This window comes from Nothoprocta perdicaria, unplaced genomic scaffold (genome assembly GCF_003342845.1).
Source record: "Nothoprocta perdicaria isolate Ctin4 unplaced genomic scaffold, notPer1 scaffold_1, whole genome shotgun sequence".
Classification (NCBI taxonomy): domain Eukaryota; kingdom Metazoa; phylum Chordata; class Aves; order Tinamiformes; family Tinamidae; genus Nothoprocta; species Nothoprocta perdicaria.
In genome coordinates, this window is record NW_020454093.1 from 401,452 (window position 1) to 425,247 (window position 23,796).

The 23,796-nt window shown below is 35.3% G+C and overlaps 1 long non-coding RNA gene across 1 annotated transcript in view; it reads left to right on the plus strand.

Annotated features, from left to right (window-relative positions):
• The window catches only part of LOC112943977, a 548-nt gene extending 81 nt beyond the window's left edge, over positions 1 to 467 (plus strand). The window contains exon 2 of the long non-coding RNA XR_003248691.1: positions 315 to 467. This is a non-coding gene — a long non-coding RNA (uncharacterized LOC112943977). The remainder of the gene's footprint in view (positions 1 to 314) is intronic.
• Positions 468 to 23,796: the final 23,329 nt, after the last annotated feature.

Consider the following 23,796-nt stretch of genomic DNA (forward strand, 5'->3'; position numbering starts at 1 on the left):
CTCAACTGAGCTTGATTGCCCTCCTACTTGCTAAAAAATAAACTGACTATAACTTCAAGACACTCTAACATTTTGCTTGCCTTTAAGCCTTAATTTTGTGTTTAATATTTTTCCAGGTGCTCTATGCATCTTACTTCAAACTGGTGTAATGAATAGGTACACCAATAGACTGAATCTTAAAGTAATTACAATGGCTGAATGAAGCCAGGAAGGCTGCAAGAATATTTTCCTAACTCTGGCCATGAAGTAAATTCATGTTTAGGCAGTGTGTGTGCAGTTTCAGCTTCTGATAAGACTAATGCTTAATTTTCCAGGGACACTAAATGGGTGTTTATAAATGAAGACCCATGCTGACACCGTCTACAGTTCAAATTGTTATGTTACATTAAGCAACATGGTGCTGTTGCCTCTTATTAATTATGGAACTTCTTGCTGATTCCATTATTGTTTTGTTCTGATGCTATTGCTATGTAGAAATAGCTTCTCTCAAAGAAAGCCATCATGCCCAAAACAGCTCATTAACTTTGGTCTCCTTCTCAGTTTGATACTTTCCTAACTAACTTTAGATGTGAGATAATAAAGTTTTATCTCTGTTAATGGCTTTCAAAGCTGTTCATCAAGAACTTCCATTTCAAATGGCATTTGAAGGGACTTGAGCACTTGATGAAGATTTTGAATACTAGATGCCTACAAAACTTAAACTATAAAGAGGAAATGGAATTACCTCAATTTCATTTACCTCAACAAATGTCTGTGTTGTGTAGAGATAGCAAGGTTGTTCCTTTCCCCCCGATATTTTTTTAGAAGGCCTGAAACTTCATCTCCTCTCTACGTGATCATTTGGTATGAGAATAGGGATCTGCCAAAGAAGCTTCTAAGATGAGAAAGTCACGATGCATTCCTATAATTTCAAGTACAGACTGTTTTCAAGCATATAGTGGAGAATAATGGTCTTGTGGAGAAATTAAAACCAGAAGACAAGAGATAGTCAAAGAAGGAGTCATGGTGGCAGTTGTAATGGTAGGAAGCAGAGTTTGCTTTGGGAGATTTGTGCTGTAGAAGTAGTAGCAGCTCAGGGTAAGATGTAATAACAGGTAATAGCAATCCTGCACCTATCTAGATACCTTTCTGTCAGAGACTGGATGGCAGGAGCTTCTGGAAAACTGGCAAAAATCTGCAGCTGCTGCAGGATCTCTTCTCCCTTCAGAGCTGATAAGTTCCTGGTCAATAGTGGAGGAGCCAAAGAAAAGAGGTTACTCTCTCCCAAGGGCCCTTTTGTCCTTGGCTTCCCTTTTGCACAGTCTTCTTTCAGGTGTCTAGGCTCCCAGAACTGAAGATGTTGCACCTGATGCTTTGAGTAGGCTTAATTAGCCTAGTTAGTTCCGGTTAGCTAGACTCGTGTTTTCAGTCTTTTAACACTCAGATACTTTAATCTCTTGTGAAGTGAAGTTGGAATAAAAGCTTGGAACAATCATTTACTTGGACAGGAGAGATTTTTCAAATGTTCTACATGCTCCTTAGCAAGACTTTCAGACCAGTCTCCATTGTTTCACAGGCCCATAAGAGAAGAAGGCTGCCCTCAGCTTCTTTCTTGTGCATCTTACAGGTTAGAATTTCACTAGCCCTGTGAAAGATTTTAGTTTTATATGTCTAACACTCTTTGGAACAACTTGTAGCTGCAACAGGACTCAATGCATGGGTGGCTTGTTTTGAAGAGAGGAGAATTTCACAGGAACTCGTGAATACCTTGGGGTGGTTTCAGAAGACTCTTTTGTTCAACAATGTGAATGCAATTTACTTTCTTGAAGCAGAAAAATAAAGGCAAAGAATGACTGGCTAAAGCTCAATGTTATGGCAATCACCTGAGATGTGTTTGAGTCTTTGCCTGATAGTTGAAGTATATCATGTGAAACAGCTCAAAAGTTGGAGTATGCTCTTAAAGAATATCTTGCACAAGGCAGAATAGAGCTCTTCTAGTCTTCACAAGGCAGCTAGCTCTTCTTCCTGGAAATGGAATAGCTTCTCTTTTTATAGAATAATTATCTGATGAATTTTATTTGTGTAACTTGAATTTTTTTAAACTTTTTTCCTGAGGCCCTAAACCTGGTTCAGAAAAAAATCCAGACAGTTGGAATTATTTTTGTAAATAACACATGTTACRAATTATTCTTTTCCTACTGAACTGGCACCACTGCAAAGTGCTGCAGGCTTTCCAAGTTATATGACAACTTCTCCAGCACTTGGAAATAAAGCTCTTTCCTCTAGCAACATAAAATACTCAATACTAAGCAGGCAAATAGTTTTTACACCGAGTTAACACACCAAGTAACTTGCTTATGGGTATATACGCCAGGGTAACAAAATGTATAACATTCTATTTTCAAACTACTGTTTGTGATCCCATTTAGGTTGGAATAGGCCTGCATTCCCTATGCCTGTGTGAAATGCCCTGTTATTTTCAATCTGTTCTATTTAACAAATTGGTGCTCGGTAGGAAAGCTAGTTTGATCATTCCTTACATGATCCTAATTTGCATAGATAAGAAATGTCCCTTTGTAAGTCTCTTGAAGGATGTTAGATTTTTTCCCTGTTCACTGCTAGAACATTGTCAAGCATTATAATCCCACACCACATTATCTCTGGCCTTTTATTGCCTTTTCTCACTGTTTGAATGTTTCCACATGCTGWAAGGGAGTAAAGTCATAAATAAAGATGTGTATATAAGAAAACTCTCATAAAAGTGCAGCAAAAGTAAAGTATCTTGCAAATATAATAGATATACTCTCCAGAAGCACCAAGCACTCTATTTCTATATCTTTCCTGAAAGTACTATCTGATGTACCCTGTGAAAAAAATTCCAGAAATACCAATAATATGAGAATTCCAATAGTTAATATGAACACAAAAGATAAATAGGAACTATTGTTGCAAAAATAAATAAAATTCTCCTAGGAGTAGTAGTCTAAGTTTACATCATGATGTTGTCCATGGACTTTTGAGAATTCTACACTGTGGAATCATGTGATTATGAGAACACTTGTTGACATGGGTGAGGATTGTGGTGTGTTTTGTTGTTTGATTAAATTATCTTTCCGGGTATGAAATCCTGGTTACTTGGAGGAGAATGCTATGCAAATGACTGCTTTGCATGTTCATATGAGTGGGACACTTCATTTATTGGGATGAAAGAGTTGTCTGACAGGCTATCATATTTTTTTTTTCCAAGAGGTAGAAGGTCTGTATTCAAGAATTACCAAGAATTTTTATTCTGTATTTGGCTTAGAGGGACTTYGGAAGGTAGTTATTGCCTTATGCTATGCGTCCCTTTCATAATCTAGATATTACTCTGAAAAATAATGAATATCAAGGAAAATAAGAGGGGAAGGATAAGAGACCCCAAGACTGCACACTACTGTCTAGATATGCATGTATACAGTCTGAATAGTTTTTGTGTGTAATGTGAACAACATATGCAAGAGTCAGACGTTAGAGATGTAAAGTGCATATACTTTTAAAGTTTCAATAAATGAACTTAGATGCAAGTATTAATATTTCAAATTTAAGAGCAGAAAAATGCGTTTCAATAACATAGTATTTTCACTCCTAAATATGCCATGTAATTCAACTCCCAGTATCCTGCAGAAATAAATGACTTAACAAGGTACAGCATTYTTTTACAGGCTTAAACTTGTGCAAATTGCGCTAGAAGAATGKTACTAAGTAATTATACTCATTAAAAGCCATGAATACCTTTTGATACAATTTTTATGTATAGATATGCTACAGAAAAATGACTTTTTAACAGGAATGCTCTTGGAAACTGAACTCATAGTAGATTGATACTAAACTGTGGAGACAACCAGTTTATATCACCATGTTTATTCAACAAGTAAAACCTACTAGTTGTCAGATCAGTGTACCTGACAGGTCCCATTAGACGGTACATTAAAAAATTGGAAAGAAGGAATGGGCAGTTTGAGTAAGAATCAYTCATACTGATAGTTTGTAGTGAAGAGGATATCCTAGGACAACTTCTCAGTTAAATGTCATCCATGATGTCTTTAATACAGAATGATTCAGGGTTGCTTTTCTTCAGACCATGAGAAGTGTCAAATAAAAAATTCAACTTGTTCGGTGTATCAAGTCAGAGCAAGCCTAATCCAGTCAGGSTCTTTGTCTCTTTTCACTCAACTCTGAGACTAAAAGATGTAGGCATTCAATCTACCAGGGAAAGGCAGGTGATGTTCAACACCTATTTCCAACAGTAAGGGCTAACGGAACAGAAGCTAAATGAAGATCTGGAAACTTATGTGTAAAGGTCTATTTTTGTGGTAAAATTAGTTTAAAAAAAATAAGTTCTTCAAACTTCTAAGCAGCTTGTCTAGATGTGGAAAAAGAATTGGAAATTATGTTTTAGTGCTTTCTGTTCTCCTCTGTAGTGCTACTGGGCCTTAACTGCTGCTAAGGTGCTGCAAGAATATAGTTAAGACAATCAACTACACTTGTCCCTGGGTTTAAATTTGGTAGTCAGATATCCATGCTTTTACTAGGTACAATAATCCTAATACAGTTAATCAAAGAAAGCTGAAAACTGCCCTTCTAATGCAACACATCCCTGTGCAAATGAAAGGAGCCTGGAAATACTTCCATGTCTCTGTGTAGTACAAAAAAAAAAAAAAAAAAAAAAATCTAGATTCATATATTCTCTGTCTTTTACTAAATAAAACTGTGGAGGCTAAGTGTGTGATCATTCGTAAAGGAGTCTTTCCTTTCTCTAGCTGGCAGACAGGTTTAAGATCACAGGGCTTTTCAGACTTGCAGTTTAAGCATCATCAATATTTCCATCAGGTATGATTATTATACAGAAACTTTTACYACTTCATCTAACAAAGCATATCTCTTCCATATTGTATGTGACCTTGAGCTGCTCAACAGATTGGTACAAGGGAAGTTTTATATTGTTATTTTGTAAGGCCTTTTGTAAAAGAGAAGATATTTGCTTTTTGCTTTGTTATARTAAAACTTCTCCCATTCAATTTTAGCTTCTTCATTATGAGTGGCAGCCTGAGGCTTTTAACTCAAGTGTCTCAGCTTAGTTTTGCTTATTAATACATTCACTTGAAAAAGCTCAATTCCATTATGTTTGGAATCATCAGAATATTATCCCTTTTTGTCTCTATTGCTGTTTACATGCTTTTATCAGGTAAACCTCTAACTTATAGCAATAGACTGTTCCAATTTTGTGTATGTGTGCTTGGAAGTCCACAACATGTGCAATCTCAATAGTTTTTCATATATATACATCTTAAGCTATTAGAGGTAATTGCTTCATTCAAAGTCTGAAAAAGATTTTTTTTTTTTTTTATGTTTAAAGTCTTATTGTAGCATCTGTGCTCTAGCTAATAAATCAGAAAATCCCTGAACTGATTTGGGAATCTGGAGTGAAATTTAGCATCAGACCTAAACACATTAAAATTATGGGTTTAAAATTAAGATATGAAAACTGAGTCGGCTGAAGCCAGCTGAATCAGCTATATGAATAAAATACTTTGTCAGATTATATGCACACTATCAAAATATCTCAATATTCCTTTTTTTATCTTTTTTTATCTTCAGTTTTATCTTCAGTAGCGGACTTTGTCTTAGAGTAGCCAAGTAGATACCTACCAAATGAAAACTAAAATTTTCTGTTTGTAGGTCAATTTACATAAGAACTCTCACATAACAAATAGAGAGAAACTTTTTATCCAGTGGCATGCATCTTCTGTTCTTTTTTATACATCTAACTAGCACAAACCACAAAACATTAAGTACAACCCAGGAAGAAARGTATTTTTCTTAGTTCATCACTACAAATGTAACTTCCCTGTTTACAATAAGTTTGAATTAAACTTTTTACTCAGTTAAGTGTCTTAACTTGAGGGGTACCACTTTTTAAGAGGTAAGCATGGTTAGATATAACCTTGACTATCTCCTTTACAAGGAGAGAGAAAATGTTTGAGCACCTTTTCAGGAAATAACCAAATCTATTCCATTGTTTTTAAACAAAATTATGAATAGGGCTAGAGTGTTTTTCTTTTTTCTGATTTTAAGGAAAAAATCTCATTGGAAATGGATTTGGAATCCAATGGAATTGGATTGCAATTCGTGGATGGAATTGGAATCCAATTCATTGGAAAGCTATTGCAGAGTGAGCTGGTAAAATCAGGAAAAAATATATATATCACATGCAAAATATTTTGAAAAATGTGTATCCCCAACTAGCTTACCTTTTCATTTTTAAGGTTTAAGAAAATACAGTGGATATTTGGAACTCTATCTCTGAAAAGACTGCTTAAATTGCAAATAGGACAGACTCTTGTCCTGTATCTTCTAGTGCCTCCTTTAATACCTTCACATTCAAATCTAAGTTGGGCAGTGGAGACTTGAATAGAACCAGATAGTATTAAAGTCCTAAAAAGAGGATAGGGGGATTGAACAGTATTTCACTACTTTCCTGTGTCTTGGAGAAATGCACCTCAGCATGCAGCTTTTCACCTGGATGCTTTATACAGAGTGTAAAGGTCTCCTACCATGCACCCTGGTAGTGGAGTGTCCTCTCCTGAGGCCTTACATCACAGCACTGAATTATCCATAATCATCCAGAGGGAAAAAGGAGTTCAGTCCATATGGGATTTTGTCTACTTAGACGAACTATTKCCACAACCCAAAAGCATATCTTGTAGCACTTCGAGTGCCATTACATTTTATCAAGGGACTTCCATAATCATTTCCGCAGTGTTTAATCTATAGCAGCCCTTAGATAASGTTTTCATGATTTGTCTCCTCAAAGAATTCCCCAGACCCCTTTCTCCTTTGTTAGATGAGAAGCCTATGAGTTGTAAATTATGAGAGCAAACCTAATCTCAAGCAGCTCAACCTTGTGTTTATTATTGCTCCAGTAATAATCTTAAGAAATTTATCATCCCCTTTGCACGATTTCTGGGCACACTCTGCATCAAACCATTCAAATCCTTCAAGCTGACCTTTCAAGTTATATATTCATATTGATTGCATTTTGTGTAGTGTTGAACAAATGAATTCTATCAGGATAATCTTTTGAATCTTTATTCTTTTATGGACTTATATCTGAAACTTTTGGTTTAAGATTCTGTTTTTCACACAGTTTGTTCTTTAGAAACTTCTTTACCCTCACTATTTTATTATCCTGTGTATTTGCCAAGAGAGGCAAATAGTGCTAGGGTTACACAGTGTGTTAGGATAGCAATGTGGAATTTTTAATTTTAATTTAATAAGTTCCAAATGAATTCATTGAATAATCTTTTGCACTTAAAGACATGTATATCTTGATCAGCTGATACTTTATGACAAAAAGGTATTAATAATCAGATGTGTCCAAATCTCTCACTTTGCCTCTTTCCTTCCGAATTGTGTTCTAGAATGTAGCACAGAAGTGACTCCAGATAAAAGAGATAGAAGTATAGAAATAACCCYTTAATGGCAGAAGAAAAGAAAATGCAAAAGATAGAGGGAAATTACATATTAGAATAAGTGAGAGTGTTACTTTGGGACTTGTTGCGTGTGAGCATTCAAGTTTTATAGTACTAAAGACCTATGGTATAATTAGTATGCTATTCACATTTAATTAAATTGTAGTTACTGCATAGTCTAACTTCTCATGCTTGCTTAAGCTTTACAGTAACTTATCATAATTACCAGCTTTAATCTGTATTTGAAGATATCTTTTTCAGTAATTAGCAACGTTAGAACTTGAGACACTAACGCTACCTTAACCTGGCAGATAGAGCATGTAAATATTGAACAGCCAATAGGCAATAATCAAAGGAATTCAATGGGAATCTCAGCAGATGCTAGAGCAAATTTGGTAGCAGATTATAGATAGCTTTCAAGTTCCTGTAGAAGACACAAGAATAGATTCTCTCCAGTGTGAAAAAACTAAATCTGAGTTCGCTAAGGCTATAAAGGCAACTTGTTGTTTTAATTCAGCTCCATTCTAGAAAGACTGGAAGCTAGAAAGATTCTCCACAGAATAACCTTATTCAAATGGCCTGTGCATGACCATAAGCACTCTTCTATACAAGGATTTAATTAAWTTCTTATTAATTTAAGGATTCAGCCTTTTTTCTGTCTTTTAACAGTAAATATTTGAATAATCAGATGACATCTGTCTTCTGTCCTCAGTTACGTTCTTATTTTATTGTGAAACTCTGGAGAAGTTCTTACTAGTTCCAGTTAGTAGTCCTTTCTTCAGCTTCATGGTTCATTAGTTATAGGAATTTCATGGTTCATAGTTATAGGAACCAAGGTACCTTGATGAGACATTGTTTGGACTTTTTTTCATACAGCAAAGAACCTCCTCTTGTGCCTTTTAGACAAAAGCAAAGAACACTTATCTCAACACTTTTCAGAACACTTGATTACCGCTAAAATTAAATCTAAGGCTATGTAGTTAGACATACACAGATGGCAGTGAAATTGGTCTTTTCTTATRTTATCTTTTTTTCTTTTTTTGTGCTACTAGTATTGAGACCAAATATCAGAAACTCAGGAACTGATCAGGAACTCAGCAGCTTGTCAAAAAAAAGCCACAAACAAACCAAAAAAAGAAMCCCCTCCTGGCTTTGGTACAGTTTGTAGACCTGATGAAGTATCAGCAAAAAAAAAAATCTTAATTTTTGTTTGCATGTTGTTGGAAAGAAGTCATTTGCATATTCAACTTCATTATGCCCTACACTCGGTTTACATATGGTTTCAATAATATTGTAAACATAGGACTTTCCTTGGGGGAAGGGGAGGCAATTTGTTGTTATAAACAGCAAGAATTACAAACTGCATGTTTATATATAGCCTGCTAATCACCTACAGAAGTTACTAATCAAATATGTGCTGCCCAAGTTATTTTGATATCTATTTTAAGCCTTTTGTTGTCAACAACAAAAYAAGGTTAGAAGGAAGCAGCTTTCTGGTGTTTTAGCTGCTGCTCAATAGCAAGCAGCTGCAAAAGATGAAAAGGGCAGGGGGAGGATAGCTGTGCCACCCGCTTGGGGTGATATTGTGCTARTAGGAGTATCATACTGAAAGATAGACTGAAACTGAGGTAATAAATGTAGTCAACTACTTTGTTCAATTCTGTTCAGCAGGAAGAATTGTACTCCTTTCTTCATTCATTGCTACTTCTTATGCTGAATATCTTTAGCTTTTGATTTCTCTTAGATATTCAAGCTCTGCCTGTGGCAGCCCAAAGTATCTGCTTTATTGGTCCTGAAGGTAAGACCTGGGCAAAGTACAGAAGTTTGTCCTCAGCTCACTTAAATCCAGTTCTCTTCATAGTGCAATGCTCCAGAGTACTTTAGGGAAATACTGACTTGAATCAATTCATCTTAATCTGTTTTTTATATCTGCTTAAAGAGATGATTGCTATTCACAGGTCAGTCTCATGTACMAAAAAAAAAAAAAAGTCATACCTTTACAATCAATCTTCAGTTTTTGAAGAACTGAGTGGTTACCCACCGAACAGAAACTAAACAAAAACGGTGTAGCATCTATGAGTTCTTAATGGATGTTGTGAAATCCAGTATGAATTTGCAGTTTATTCTTCATAGGGTAGCTGAAAGAAATTACGATGTCAAAATATTAATAGATAAGCTTCTTCCAGAGATGTTAATGTTAGCATATTAGGCAGTCTATTTTTTATTGTAAAGACTTACTGTATGAGATCTGAAAGAAGGTTGCTGGATGGGATGCTGTGACCATTACAGATTTCAGGAGAGATGACTTTGACAAATGAAGTAATTATACACTGAAATCAAATATTACCAATATGTGATTATCCTAGTTCAGACTGATGAGTATATGGTTGAAAATCTATGATACAGTGGTAGCAGGCATATGACTCTTAGCTTTCTGTTTTTCATTCAGTTRGAAAAATTAACTTTCAGCTACTGATTATATGCATATATATCCTAGTATGCTTTCAATTAAACTTCAGTCTATGATAATGAAAAGGCAGGCAAAATATTAGATCAGAAAAGCTGTACATATTTTGCAGGGTTTGGTCTTAAATACAWTAACACTTTTTCTTTTTCAATGGAAGTTTGTTCTTTACTTTCCCATCATTTTCCACGCCCCCCYGCCTGCCCCCCACTGCCCCTGCACATAAGGCATCACCTTGTGTGTATGGTACCAGGTGGTGCTGGGAAGCTTATCCCTTTATAGCTAAGGACTGTGCTGACTCTGCTTAAGTGCATAGAATGTTCTTTTTGTTTTCTATTTTTATGCTTTTTGGTTTAACTTCTATGTGTCCTCTTTGCTCAGATTATGCAGATGAGYATATTGGTGTCTATGGAATAGGAATCTTTCAAGTCTGTATCTACAGTTGGAAGTGAATGTGGGGAAAAATATGCCCCMAAAAATAGTAGGGATGGGGAAAGAAAGTATTGTAGTAGATAATTAGGTAGAAAGGGAAATAAAAATGTTAATTTTGTYATTTAGTAACTTGAAGCCTTTTTCAGCTCCATAGAGCCTTAATAAGGACTAGATTTCAGATGTTTATATTCTGTAGTTGCCTATTGATTTCATGAAGTAAGATATCTTGAATGTATATTGGAGTCTGGCTTTTAAAGTGATGAAAATATTTTACTCCTGTTAAAGGCAATGGGAGCTGTAGCTGCCTGTTATATCTGAATAATCAGGCTTTTAATCCTTTTATAGCAAGAGATTTTTTTTTTAAATGAACACATAACCTCTTAAATCCTTTCCTGAACTACCAGAAACAACCGAGTTCTAAACTTTTCTTGAGAAGAAAAAAAAACCCACAGGCCTTTGTATGCAGCCTTTAAAAAAAAAAAAAAAAAAAGATTTAGAGTCTTAAAGCCTCACTTAAAAAGGAGATCTTACATAATCAAAGTGTTATTGCAATATTAATATGCTGCTTCTCAAGGATATGCTTTATTTAGACACCTGAATAATTGGATTAAAAGTACATCCAAGAAACACAATACAGATATAAGCTTGTTGCTTTATAGACAATGAATGTAAACATTTTAAAGTGTCACATTTTTACACTATTTTACTTTCTTATTCACTAGTCTCTTCCACTGTCCACTACTGTGGATTTAGAGTTGAAATTTGCCAGGGATTTCAAGAATATTAGAAGCCCATGTTTCTGAGGGGGATTTGAATCAGCAGGGTCTCACTTGCCTGAACTTGTCAAGATTCCCTCATGCTGCAGCTATAGGATGTCACACTACTTGTGTGACTGTATACTGTCCCGCATTGAGCAAAAAAGGGTGGTAGGTCAGCTTGTGGACCAGCTGCAGAAAAGGGCAATCAAGATCATTAAGATACTGAGGAGAGAAGAAAAAAACTCAGTTTCTGAAGAMAGATTGTAGGAATTAAGATATCCATGCTAAATATAAATACAGTAASAGTCTTCAAACAGATCCCCCTGTCAACCAGGGATAAGACGAGTAGAAATAGAAGTAAATTATAGCCAAAGACATTARGAAAAGAATGTTCTGATTGAACTTAGTACATAACTGAAATGAGTTGTCGAGGGAGGTACTATAAAATCTCTGCTAATGGAAACTCTTAAAACCAAGTCAGATATGTCTGTTAAGAATGGTTTTGGCATATTTGATTCTACCTTGGACAGCCATTGGCTCTGAACGGTCTGTATAGTAGCAATATATATTTATGAACAAAGTATAGAGAATTCTTAGCTGCAATGCAGACCTTTTAAAAGAATGACAGAAAGATATAACATGATCCTTACTGCTCCAGATGGGCAGAGGGAGGAATTGAGAAATATCAGAGGGGGGATTTTTGCCTCCAAAATGGCAAGATTTATTTAAAGGGTTTTTGCTTTACACAAATTCTACTAAATAAAACAAATGTTAAATACAGAGTTTTCTAGCTAATGTAGAATAATGCTGCTTTTCTTAATGCTTTTGAAGGCGAATGCAAYCACCTTTAAAGACAGAACAAAAGAATGCTCACTGTGGAAATCCGCACTACTGCAATAATTTGGCATACTTTACTGCACTCTTTGGACATGGTTCACAAAATCACATTAGAAGAGCAGGTTAAATAGGTTTCTAGTTTCATTTACACAATACTTGACATTCAGAAAGCTTGTCCAATTAGTCATTCACTTAAGACTTCTTGCATTGAGATGGCTTCCTATAAAATCAGTCTTAGTTTTCAAGTATTAGCTAAATATAAATCAATTAAAAAGTAATGAAATTGAGTTATCATATTAAATGAAATATGCCAGGCACTTTTGCCAATGTCGCAAACTTTTGTTCTCTACCTCCTTCCTCTGTGACTGTCAGGTGGCCTTTCGTGCATGCAACATTTCAGTAGCTTACCTTTCCTAATTGCAAATGTTCTGCCCRCTGCTATTGCCACAAACAGCCACTGAGCAGAGCTTGGCTCCCTGGTCTGGAATGCCATTTCATAGTGGTGAATCACAGAAGCAAAGCCAGGACAGCAGCTTCCCACCACTGCCAGGCTCCAATACTAGCCCAGGCAGCAGCCATGGTGGAAGGGAGGCCAACACTCATTCTGCTGTTGGTAGCTGCCAAATAGCATCTAACAGCATCTGGTGTCTGTGCATCCGGAACCACAGAGCGGCAGCTGCCTCATGTTTCCTGAGACCTGATTTCACCCTTGTATGGCTCCAGGTTCTGTTTGCTTCCCCCTACAACCCTGCAAAGACTCCGGTTTAGGATGTCCAAGTAACTTGCTCACACGATGTCAATGCTTATGGTTCTTGCATTCTGCCTCTTTGGAAAAGAGCAACGTTTTAGTTAAAGTACACTCTCTTTCAATGGAATAGTAAAATATGTCTCTACAGACACTTTCATTAGAAATTCAAATCATCTGCTTTTTCTATAGGGCACTTTTCTACCATAAAAGCCTATTGTTGGTGTTAATTTACATTTTAAGCATAGACTAATTCATGACCCACTTAAAACAGGCAAATAACTGCAAAATCAGAACATTCTGAATGCCGCAGGTACTGAATTAATATTTTTTGTCTCAGAAGGTTGTATCAGGACAATATTTAGCAGATTAAAATAATTTCTTTTTCTGCTCTGTTGCACGCAACCTTTTAAAGTACATGCAGCTTAGATATAGGTTTCTATATGAATTGCAAATGACCTTTTAAGACTTTAAGCTGTAGCTTATCAGTAATACACCTGCTGAACCATATTTGCAAAACTTATTATTTTTGAGCGAGTTTCATCTACCTTTTAACTATTTGCTGGTCTTTTAAAGTAATAGACCTACAAATCTGTGCATTTTGGATTACTTCTTTTACTCTAGGAAAAAAAAATCATGAGCAAAACAAAGTAAAACCAAAAGCTATGCTCATTTATTTTCAATATCACTTGAAGTTCTTAATTCCAAAATAAATATTTTTTAAATGCCGGTCAGTTTGGTAAATGTCCTATTAGCCTGACTGCTCATCAGCAAAACAGAAAATGATACAGCACTGATGTTCATCAATATGTACTAGGTAACCTGAGCTTACTCAAACTTGTACTGACAGAGTTTTATCTCAAACTCAACCTCAGGCACACAGCCCTCAGTTTAGTTAGCATCTTTAGAGGGAGACTTGTGGGTTGGAAAACATGATTTTTTYCCTTTTCATACTCAGTAGAATCTGAGTCTAAACAATGTAAAACTGAGGAGTTAAATCAACTTTCAGATGGATGTTGATCATACAGAACTGTAAATTACTCTGTCACTGAGGTGTTAAAATATCACAAAATACACACCCAAACTCAGTATGCCAACTTTTTCCTAATTTTCTCTTCTGTGCCTTGCTAAATGAGATGCTCCCACTGAAAATGACAGAGGACTTGGGTAGATCATAACAGTTGTAGTGGACTCCACATGAAAGACCTCAAAGCCCTGTTCCTTCGTGATACTGTTGACATGGGAAAGGACAGGCACTTAGTAAYGAGATTCAAGTTGCTTTCAACTGTCTAAAAGGCTTCTCAAAAATAGGATAAATGATAGCTTAGAAGAATATAAATGCAGACATATTTAATGATGGCATAAAATCAGTATTCCGTTTTCATTAGATTTTCCTCCTCCTTAAGCCTCATTCTGAAAAACTTACAAGGATTAACACTGAGAACCTCTGAAAGCCTCTCAGTGAAGCCCTTACTCCAGAGTACTCTAAAAACTAGAGAAAAAAAAAAAAGCTTCCTTGCTAATTTAGCATCAAGATGTTCCTGGCCTTTTTTAAGGGCTGGTTGTAGTTTATGGATATACTTATGATGATGTGGGTACATCTTAACTTTCATGATTGTGGAATTTCATATGAATGAGGAAAAGAGATTAAAAGGAAAAATAAATTTCTCCTCAGATTTCAGAAATCATTATCAGGTACAGCAAGAAGAAATCCAGGATCTTGTGCAGCATGGAGGATGATGTCTATTAATAAGCTGTTTTGGGTGGAAAAGGATCCAGCAACAAAAGGAAAAATCCTTCCAAATATTCAGCAATAGCTACTCCTGATTTAATGAATTTTTCTTTCATATCTTAGCAAATCATAAGATAGCTGCAGTATAGCTCTTCATTTTAGATTGTACTAAAAAGAAAGAAAACATTTGTGGAAGATATAAGAAGGTGATGCATGTGGAATGAAAAATAAGTCTTTCCATGAGTACCTATAGCATTTACTGGCCTCGACAAGAGAAAAATTGAGTTTAAATTTCTATAGACCTAGTCTGTTCTGTAATCACCTTTCTGCCAAATATAAAAATATTAGAATTCAAGATACCGMCAGTACAAATAAAGCAGTGACCTGTAATCATGCAGAACGCAAGAATGCTAAAACTATGAGATTCTGGTTTTGCCATCCAAGTATCATATTCTAGTTAAATTGATCATATCAGCGTCTGGAATATCAAGTAGCTCACTAATACATGACTTATCTATCCAGCTTTTTATATTTCCAAATGACAAAGTTAGTACCTTTATTTCATTTTGTACTAAGGATATTTATGTATTTGATGTCACTTTTAGTAACTGTGTGAAATTAAACTTGTTGAAGAAAAAATAATAGACTCTGATCCTTAGGTTCCAAAAATAGCATCAATGCAAAAGACACTGTATTCTCTATAAACAATGGAGATGATAATTGCTATAATCTGACCATATGCTGAATTAGTTGGGTCTATTGGGGGCTTCCTCTCCATGTTTTTCTTTATCTCTGACACAGAGCCAAAGCTGATTTTCTGGTGTTACATAATATTTTTAAAAGTGTAGAAATAAAAACAACCATTAACACTTTTATCATATTCTGCTGACTTTTATTAAGGGGGTAATGAGGACTTCTCATCCAATAGTTAGCATAATTTTCCAACTTGTTGCTGCTTAATGAATTCTTAATTTGCTTTGGCATTGGACAGAAATTCTGTGGTTTCTGCCAAAAACTCTATAGAATCTTTGTTTTCGTTTGCCTTATATGTTTGCCATATATATATGTCAGGGCTTCTCTTATCTCATTTTTATTTTCTTTTAAACTTTCTAAGGCAATCTCCCGTGTCTGTGGACATTTTAGCAAGCTTCCTTACGTGTGCTAATTAGCTTCATCTTTTTTCTTGGTCTAGATATGAATTAGTTTTAAATCTCAAAAAAAACTTGAGGAATGAATTGATTTCGTCTTTCTGAAGAATGAATTGATATAAAAAATAAAAGAAATTGTAGACAGAAAAGCTCTTCTAGATTATCTTATGAATTTGCACCTTTTCATAGGGCCACTATGCTTTGCTCTTTTTTTTTTTTTTTTAATATTGTTGAGAATGGCACTTATTGTGTCCTTTCTCAGAAAGACAAATATTCATTTGTATCTAGTTTTGTGACCTATCAGGTCTGTGTTTGTTAAAATTCAAGGCAAGATTTTTTTCATATGTATGAATATGAAGTGTTTCTGCAAGACAGCTTGGAAAAATACTTCTAGGCCTTCTCCTGATCACGTTTGTGCTTCAAGTATCTAGTCTGCCTAAATTAGCCACAAAGGCTTTCCCTACTTCCTCTGTACTTCATCTTTCTAAGGTATATCTTGATCTTTATTCACAACTTGCCTCCTTGCTTCTTGGAGCAATAACCTTGTGAGAAAGTTATTGCTGTTCTTCTTTTCTGGGCACTGGGGGGAAAAAAAACTCCATATTTTTATTTCATCTTGGTCAGCCTATTTTTTTCGGGTTATACATATAAAAGAGACTACCTTCTTGGGAGTAGTTAAGAGCTATCAGGTATTGCAGTCAACCCTGCTTTTCCTATTAYAGAAATGGGAAGAGAGAGACATAGGTTTTGTCCAGTGGGAAAATGTACTAGCATTGAACAATTAAAGTAGGCTGCGGAGAAGAGAGGAGAAAGGGAGAAAAAAAAAAAACTTCAAAGAGAAGAATATAGTACATTAAAAACTACTACAGAAAGTTAAGGGCTTGAATTCAAATAGACCAGTAGCCTGAAAGTTATCCTTGATGAACAGCTAAATGCAGACATTTAATTTCTTTATGGAAGTCTAGTATACATAAAATGCTTGGATTTATGCAAGACTCATTATACCAAGGACTTGAAAATTAAATTTTAATTAAAATCTGGTAACATCACTACTAACGTGAAGAAAAGTCATACACTCACACACACAAAAACAAAACAACTCTCAACCTTTAAAGTGCCCATTAAAATCAAATTATGTCCTCAAAATAGGTAGCATGGACCATCCTCTTTTGAGCACRAATTTGTTTTCAATGATGGTTGGTTTTTAGCACAGCAAATTGTTGTAACTTTGGCTATGAATTATGAACTGAAATAGAGTCTCAGAAAAGGCAAGTAAAGAAGGAATAGATTTTGGCTGTGAAAAGCTTAAATTTCATTACTAATGCTTAATCAGTCRCATGCATTATATGCATTATTGAGAGAGGTAGGGTTATATATTTGGCTGTTTTATTAAAAGGCTGCAATAAAAAAAAAAGCAGGTATCCTGTAAGAACAAACCACACACACTAATATTTTAGAAATCAGGTGAAACTGATTAGCCTTTTCCATGTCTGTCTATAAAATCTCATTAGGGTAATAGCATACTTCAATTTTTTAGAACACTATTCAGATTTCATAGAAGAGTTTGGAGATTCTCTAGGCCTCAATGCAGCCTTGTTGAAATATTTTTTTTTCTCCATTTAACACATGAGGAARCAGAAGCACAGACAGTTTACAAAAATAGCTACTACATTAGTATTCCTTAAGAATGACATTTAAAAAATAGCACTTCTTGAAAGTAGAAGTAGCTTATCCACAGTCATGAAGAAACTCATTGCAAAATCACAAATGACAATCATATACCTTGTCCAATATTCATCAAGTTTTACATCATCTTCATCAAAACATATTYGGCACTTGTCCTTACATCTGGTGGTATGATTGTGACTTTGCATTTGTGATGACTATTTTGGGGCAGTTTCTGCCTTGAAACCTTTGTGCTGTATAACAACAAAGTCGTCCTTATTCTTCAGAAGAAAATATCTTTGTGTTCAAGCATCTGAAAATTATTTGTCTACCTTATGTTTTCTTTTGACTTGTAGAGAATATGACCTTTGTGTTGTATTTGTTTTCGTGCTTTCCCTAGAAATAGAAAAATATAAATGTGRTGACAACTGGTACGTTTCTAGTTGATCCTCTGTACTGGGCATTTTGCTAGTTACTGGAAAGTATTTTTATTGTCTCTTTGTTCTCTAAACTACCTATATCTTTTCAATTTCTCTTGAGAGTAGTTTTTCTATGCACTAAGTCATTCTAATAATCTACTTCTGAACTGCTTGCATGATTCTGAAATATACTTTGAATTGGAATATTGAAATGTTTTGGTTGGGGAAAGTCACTGACTTATATTGTGATGTAATAATATTTTTTRTTGTTCTATTTCCAATTCTGATCCTTAAGGATCATTACATTTAGGTTTTACTGCTGTGTTGCCTTTTTTACATATTTTTACTGTGTATTGCTTGGACAGCAGACATTATTAGTTTCAATTAGTTTCTCTCACAACATCATGCTCGACTTAATATTTCTTTTAGATAKTCCTTTAGCTAGTGTTTAGCTTGTGGGGATTTTGTTGTTGTTGGCTTCCCTCTCTTCAGAATGATATGGACAAAAGAATGCAATTTTATACAGTTCTTTGCTAAAACTTAGTACCTCTTTAGATTCTGATTTTGCCACTAGTGATGTATGCAAAGCAATAATGGAGCAAAATTAAGGGAAGTGATTCTCTATTATTACTACGTATACACTTTATATTTTGCTTTGAATTTCATTTGGCTTAGATATCTAATGACTATGAATAGTAYTGTGTCCAGTAACTGTGTTTTTAAAGGAGGCCCACGTCAGAAATTCTTTCATATGCTGATGAATAAGCCTAATACATAGCAGTAAAAAGAGAAAACGTGCAAAGCTTTCTAATATACTCCACTTACCAAAAGAGTTTGAATACTAGTTGGTGACTCACCTATATACTTTATTTTTGTATAGTTTGTAAAACAAACAAAAAAATCTCTGGCTCATGTCTTGTAATAGGAAAGTTGATCTGTGCATATAGTAGGTATTCTATTACCAGAACTTCACAATGACTGCTTGCATATCAACAGGACAACACAGTTACCAACAAAATGATACATTTGTCATTTCCATTTCATCATATGAGGCAAAGGRCAAGGACAGAAGTAATACTTTCCAGCTTCAAAATGAGTTATCCAAACTAAGCAAGCTCCCCACAGTGCACTTGAGGGAATATACTATCCCATCCCAGATAACAACAAAGCTTTAGTTGTCATGATTTTCAAGTGAAGAATTTCCTTCCTTTCAATTTTATGTGAACATAGCTTTCATGATGTGAGGGAAAAAAAAAAAGTACAAATTTCCACATAGTAACCTTTTAAAATTGAAAAAAACATATCTATGTGAAATCCAGAATTTTTTTACATTTCTTTTCCACTTTTGCCCAACTCCTTTGAGTTCTTATCTCACCCTGGGCCTGAAGACTTGCTCCTCAGGTCTTTCTTGCCATTCTACTGTAATAACTGCTAGCTGGTTGTTTCATATGTCCTTCACTGAGAAACTTAATTAAAGACTAATCCATATTGGAAGTTACTGAAGCATACTGATGCCACAGTCTTGTCTCTGCAATCTTGTTGGTAGTGTCTTTATAAAGATGTAATTAGGGTTCTTTGTGTCTTCCTACATATAGGGTAAAGAGAGGCCTGACTATTGTTGTCACCATGCACAGAACATCGAGGATTATAACTATGAGGTGCCAAAACCACTGAAGATTTTGGCAACTCAAAGTAACTTTTTAGCATATTTTTACTATGCTCACCACTGTGACAGCTGTTCAGGCAGATTTCTGAGTCCTTTGTGCCATTGGTGCCCCATATATTTCTCTACTTGGCTTTCCTTTCAAGAATAGAATATACCAGCTGTTACTTCTGGCCACCAGAGCTGCAAAAACATTCTTTGTTTCATCACCTATAAATAAATAACTTAAGCAACAAAATCTAGATTGCAGAACAGCTTCTGTTTCCAAATGAAACTGGTAATATGAGTATTGACTCATAGCCCTCTCCAATACACAATATATTTTTTTACTCCACACAATATATTCATACCAATGTATTTCTATAAAAGTTATGATGAATCAGCCAATGAGACTATTGTAGATCCCAAAACAAACAGTTCAAAAATGCTGGAAAAGTCTGTCTGTTCTCTATGTGTCAACGGAATATATTTTTTTCTACTCTATTCACTTTTATAACAGCTAAAGCTGTAGTTGTTGGCATAATACCTTTTTACATTAAATAAACTGCAAAAGATATTGAGTCAGTTGCAAAAAAAAAAATTTTTTTTTCAACATCAGCTGTATAATTGGGCTTGACTATAGGCATAAAGTTAATTTCCGAGTCTGCTCATACATAGCTGCTAAAGAGAGAAAAGCAGACAGATGTGCCCATTCATTACTGTTTGTATTTTAATTCCTCCTTTAAACTCCCCTTTGTGAAAAACCCTTGGGTTCCTTGGCAGACAGCAAGGAGGGCAATGGGTCCATTTAGCCTCTTTCACCTGAGAAGCTTTCTCACCCCTGAGTGGCTGGGAACCACCTTATTAAGGTTGCTTCTCCTCCCAGTGGGTTTTACTCTTTGACTACTTGCTATAGAAATCCAGCTGCTTCACATTGGTCTTCTCATTCACTACATGCTCACATGTCATTTTACTTGATAAGATCCTGGCTCAACTGCTAATTATGTGTTACAGTGGCTACCATAAGTATATTAATACTTACTTTAGAAATTATTTAATGCACTAAAAGAGACTAAGAAAATAGCAATATTGGTTCTAGTTACTTGGTAAATAGATGACATTAATTCTTCTAATATATTAAACAGACTGGGGAGGTAGCAGGCAAAGTTAGTAAAATGGACTTTCTTCTGTGGAGTCAGCTGTTAATGGCAGTTAAAGTTGGTAGATATACTCTAGGACTCCCACAGCACCTACATATACAGCAGCAGGTATGAAAATGCCTCTTTGAAAGAGTTACTAATTTAGATGGCCAGTTAAGAGGCCAGTTACTAATTTTAGATGTCATTCCTGCTACTCAAAAAAAAAAAAAAAAAAAAAAAGCCAGAACAAACAAACAGCAACAACAACAAAAACCACTCTATGCACACAAGCTGAGTAGCAGGTTTTCTGAAGCTTGCAGTTCTTCTGGGAATAGAAAGTGGCTCTGGAAACATGTCAGAAATCCAAGTGTCACTGCAATCTTCATCCATAAATAAACAAATTCTTGTCCGCTTCCTTCATGTCTTATTTTCACAGCACTTTATAACTCTAATCTTGAAGCCTGTAATTTATGCACGCCTTATAGTTTCCACTATGAGGGTGTTGATCACTCGAAGGACTATTCTTTGCCAAATCTGAAATTTTGCCTGTATTACATGTCTGCTTCCAGAACTAGCTCACTTAGCCAGAAGTAGGGGGCTGGATTGTTGGCATCAGGGGAGGGATACTTGTAACACACTTTCAGGACACCTTCAGGATTTCTGGAGTGCTAGCTAATTATGTGAGCTTGCTCTTGTATCATAGATCTATTTAGTTTTACCGTCCACGTAAAATTAAAACAATGCTAAATATTACCTGCTCTGGCATGCACTGCTTATTAGGATGCTGTGTGATTGAGGCATACAAAAGTTTTCTTCATTGCTGGAGGCAAAGAATGGCATATGATTTTTCAAGACAGATGTTGAATGACATAAAACTACACAATTTTGAATTTAATTTACAGAAATCATTTTTTGACTAAAATTATGCACATTAGGTCTGCTTTAGCAAATGCAGAATACTGCTGTTGTAAAGAAATGTATGAAAAAATTTACAACAGACACAATCTGCTTTTATGAACTTTGAATGGGCCTTCTGGCATTATTCTGAAATGTTTTTTGTCATTTTATTTTTAAGAGAAAGCTTATTTTAAAATATAAAAATCTGTCCATATCTAGAGTATAAACACGAATCAATTTTAGAGGCTACTTCCAGGTTATAGGCTGCGTATGCTACCGCAGGGAAAGACTTCTCAAGAGCTAAAATCCTTATCCACAGGCATTAATGGCAGATTTCCACTAAGTTAGTATGCATTATCCCTGTAGGTCTGTTGATATGCAAGCTGAGTGATTTCAAGTGCACAGGGATAATGCGTTTTGTCAATTTAGATAGGGAGAAACTGAGTTTCTGAGAAAATAACAAATCATGAAAGTAATTTCCTTTCCTAGCTAAATGGATGTTGTAGTTAGTATTCAATAAACTTARCCAATTTAGAAATGAAAGAATAAAGGAAATGGATAACCACAATCTGGAATGCAGGGATAAAGTTATTTCTACATATAAACTGCAGGTATAACTATGGTTGGGTAGACAGGGTGGCTTAAAGGCACCTGAAAGATAGGGGGAAGCTTGGTTTCTGCTTTTTGTGTGTCCCATGAAATTCTTTTGCAGGATGCAGCAAGCATTTTGGGGGAAGTAATATTGGTTTTACCTGTCTCTAAGCAACATTCTCTAGTTCTTAGTGAACTCATTAACTATTTGTTTGGAGATGGAGAAAAAAAATAGACTGAATTTATACAGGCCTTGTTGAGTTTTTCACTTTGCTTGTAAGGTTGTGAACCTGGTTAGCTTAGAAATCTCTGTGGATTTAAACCTAATAGATATGTATTTATGTTGCCCTAAGTTGAAGGGAGCAATAAAAACTAAAGAGCTGCCTGCCAGGATATATAAACATTTAGATGCTAAGGTAATAGTAAGGCACAGGGCTGATTCCTAGGAGTAAACTGCGGGCTTTCTAGTGTGACTCCTATACTCCCACAAAGAGTCTATTAAAATTCAAAGTGTGTAAGACAGTATGAGTAAACATTGTTGCTATTTATTATTAAGCTTAGGAGTTTCTGGTTCCACATTTAATCCTGCATGGTCTGGGTTTGCATTTGCTGCTTCTCTGACTGAGGGCTTCCAATTTGCTGTGGGAGGAGGGTGAGCAATTTGCATAGGCTGCAGTTACTGTGATAACCTGGATTTTGAGATATCACAATGACGATCATTTTAAAAACACCAATAGCTTAAGTTAAACAAGGAACTGGGAAAATGAGGCTTACTGAACATGCTTGTTCTAAAATGAAGAAAGAATGAGAGAAACAAAGAAAAGATTTAATAGCTTCTTCAGAGATGTGATGTGAATGTAAATATCTATCTTTGTTTTACCTTTCTTCTATTTTCTTTTTTCCTTTTATGACATATCCTAACCACAGTGGCGTTTTATGGTGGCCACGAGTTGCAAGGAGTTTCTTGCAGGAGATATTTTGAATGGACAGGAGAAACTTTTTCCCAGATTTCAGCTCTTCACATGCCACAGGAGCTTTGCAACTTAGTGCAGAAAATTGCWGCTCCTTCTAGGCACACCATAACTTCTGTGGCACCGTACCCTAAAACCAGTGCCTATTAACCATCACTTTGAAGTAAGAAAATTATTCATTACTTCTTACCAAATAAGTGTATATACTAAGTTATTTGTTCTCTCTAGTTATTTTCTGTTCTTTGATATTTTGACTTAGGAGTCTGGGAATGGAAAAAATAATTAGCTGCCCAGGTAATGCTGTAACCAGCTGCCCTTTGATGAAACCTGACACCTGGACCTTTCTGGTTCCAGATAAAGCAAGTATGACTTCTCAAATATGACTAGTCAATAACTGAATATATCACAAATTGTAGTTTTGGAACTAACATGGGAAATTGCTGAGTTAGCATGAACAAGCAGGGAAGGAAAGCGAGAATGAATGTTCTCCCTAACACTACTCATAGCAGTATGAAAAATAGCATTTTTTTTGTTATTATGAAAATCAAAGATCACTTTTAGCTAGGTCTGAATGTTACTATAGACTTCTTTTCACCTCAGCTAAGTTTAAGAACTTCAAACAGGTTCCTGACAAATTTGTAATTTAAAAATGTCTGTTTGGTTTTCTTAGTTTGGGCAGAAGGTAACTTTATTTAAAAGCTATTAGAAAGAGGAAGGAAGTGTTTATACTTCTAAGACTTTACAGGTAAAACCAAGTTTGAACTTTAATATGCTGTCAGACGGGTGTAAAATTATTTCATTAATTCATTGGATTTTATCAGGTAATTCACTGCCAACAGACATAAGATTTTTTTTTTTTTTTTTTT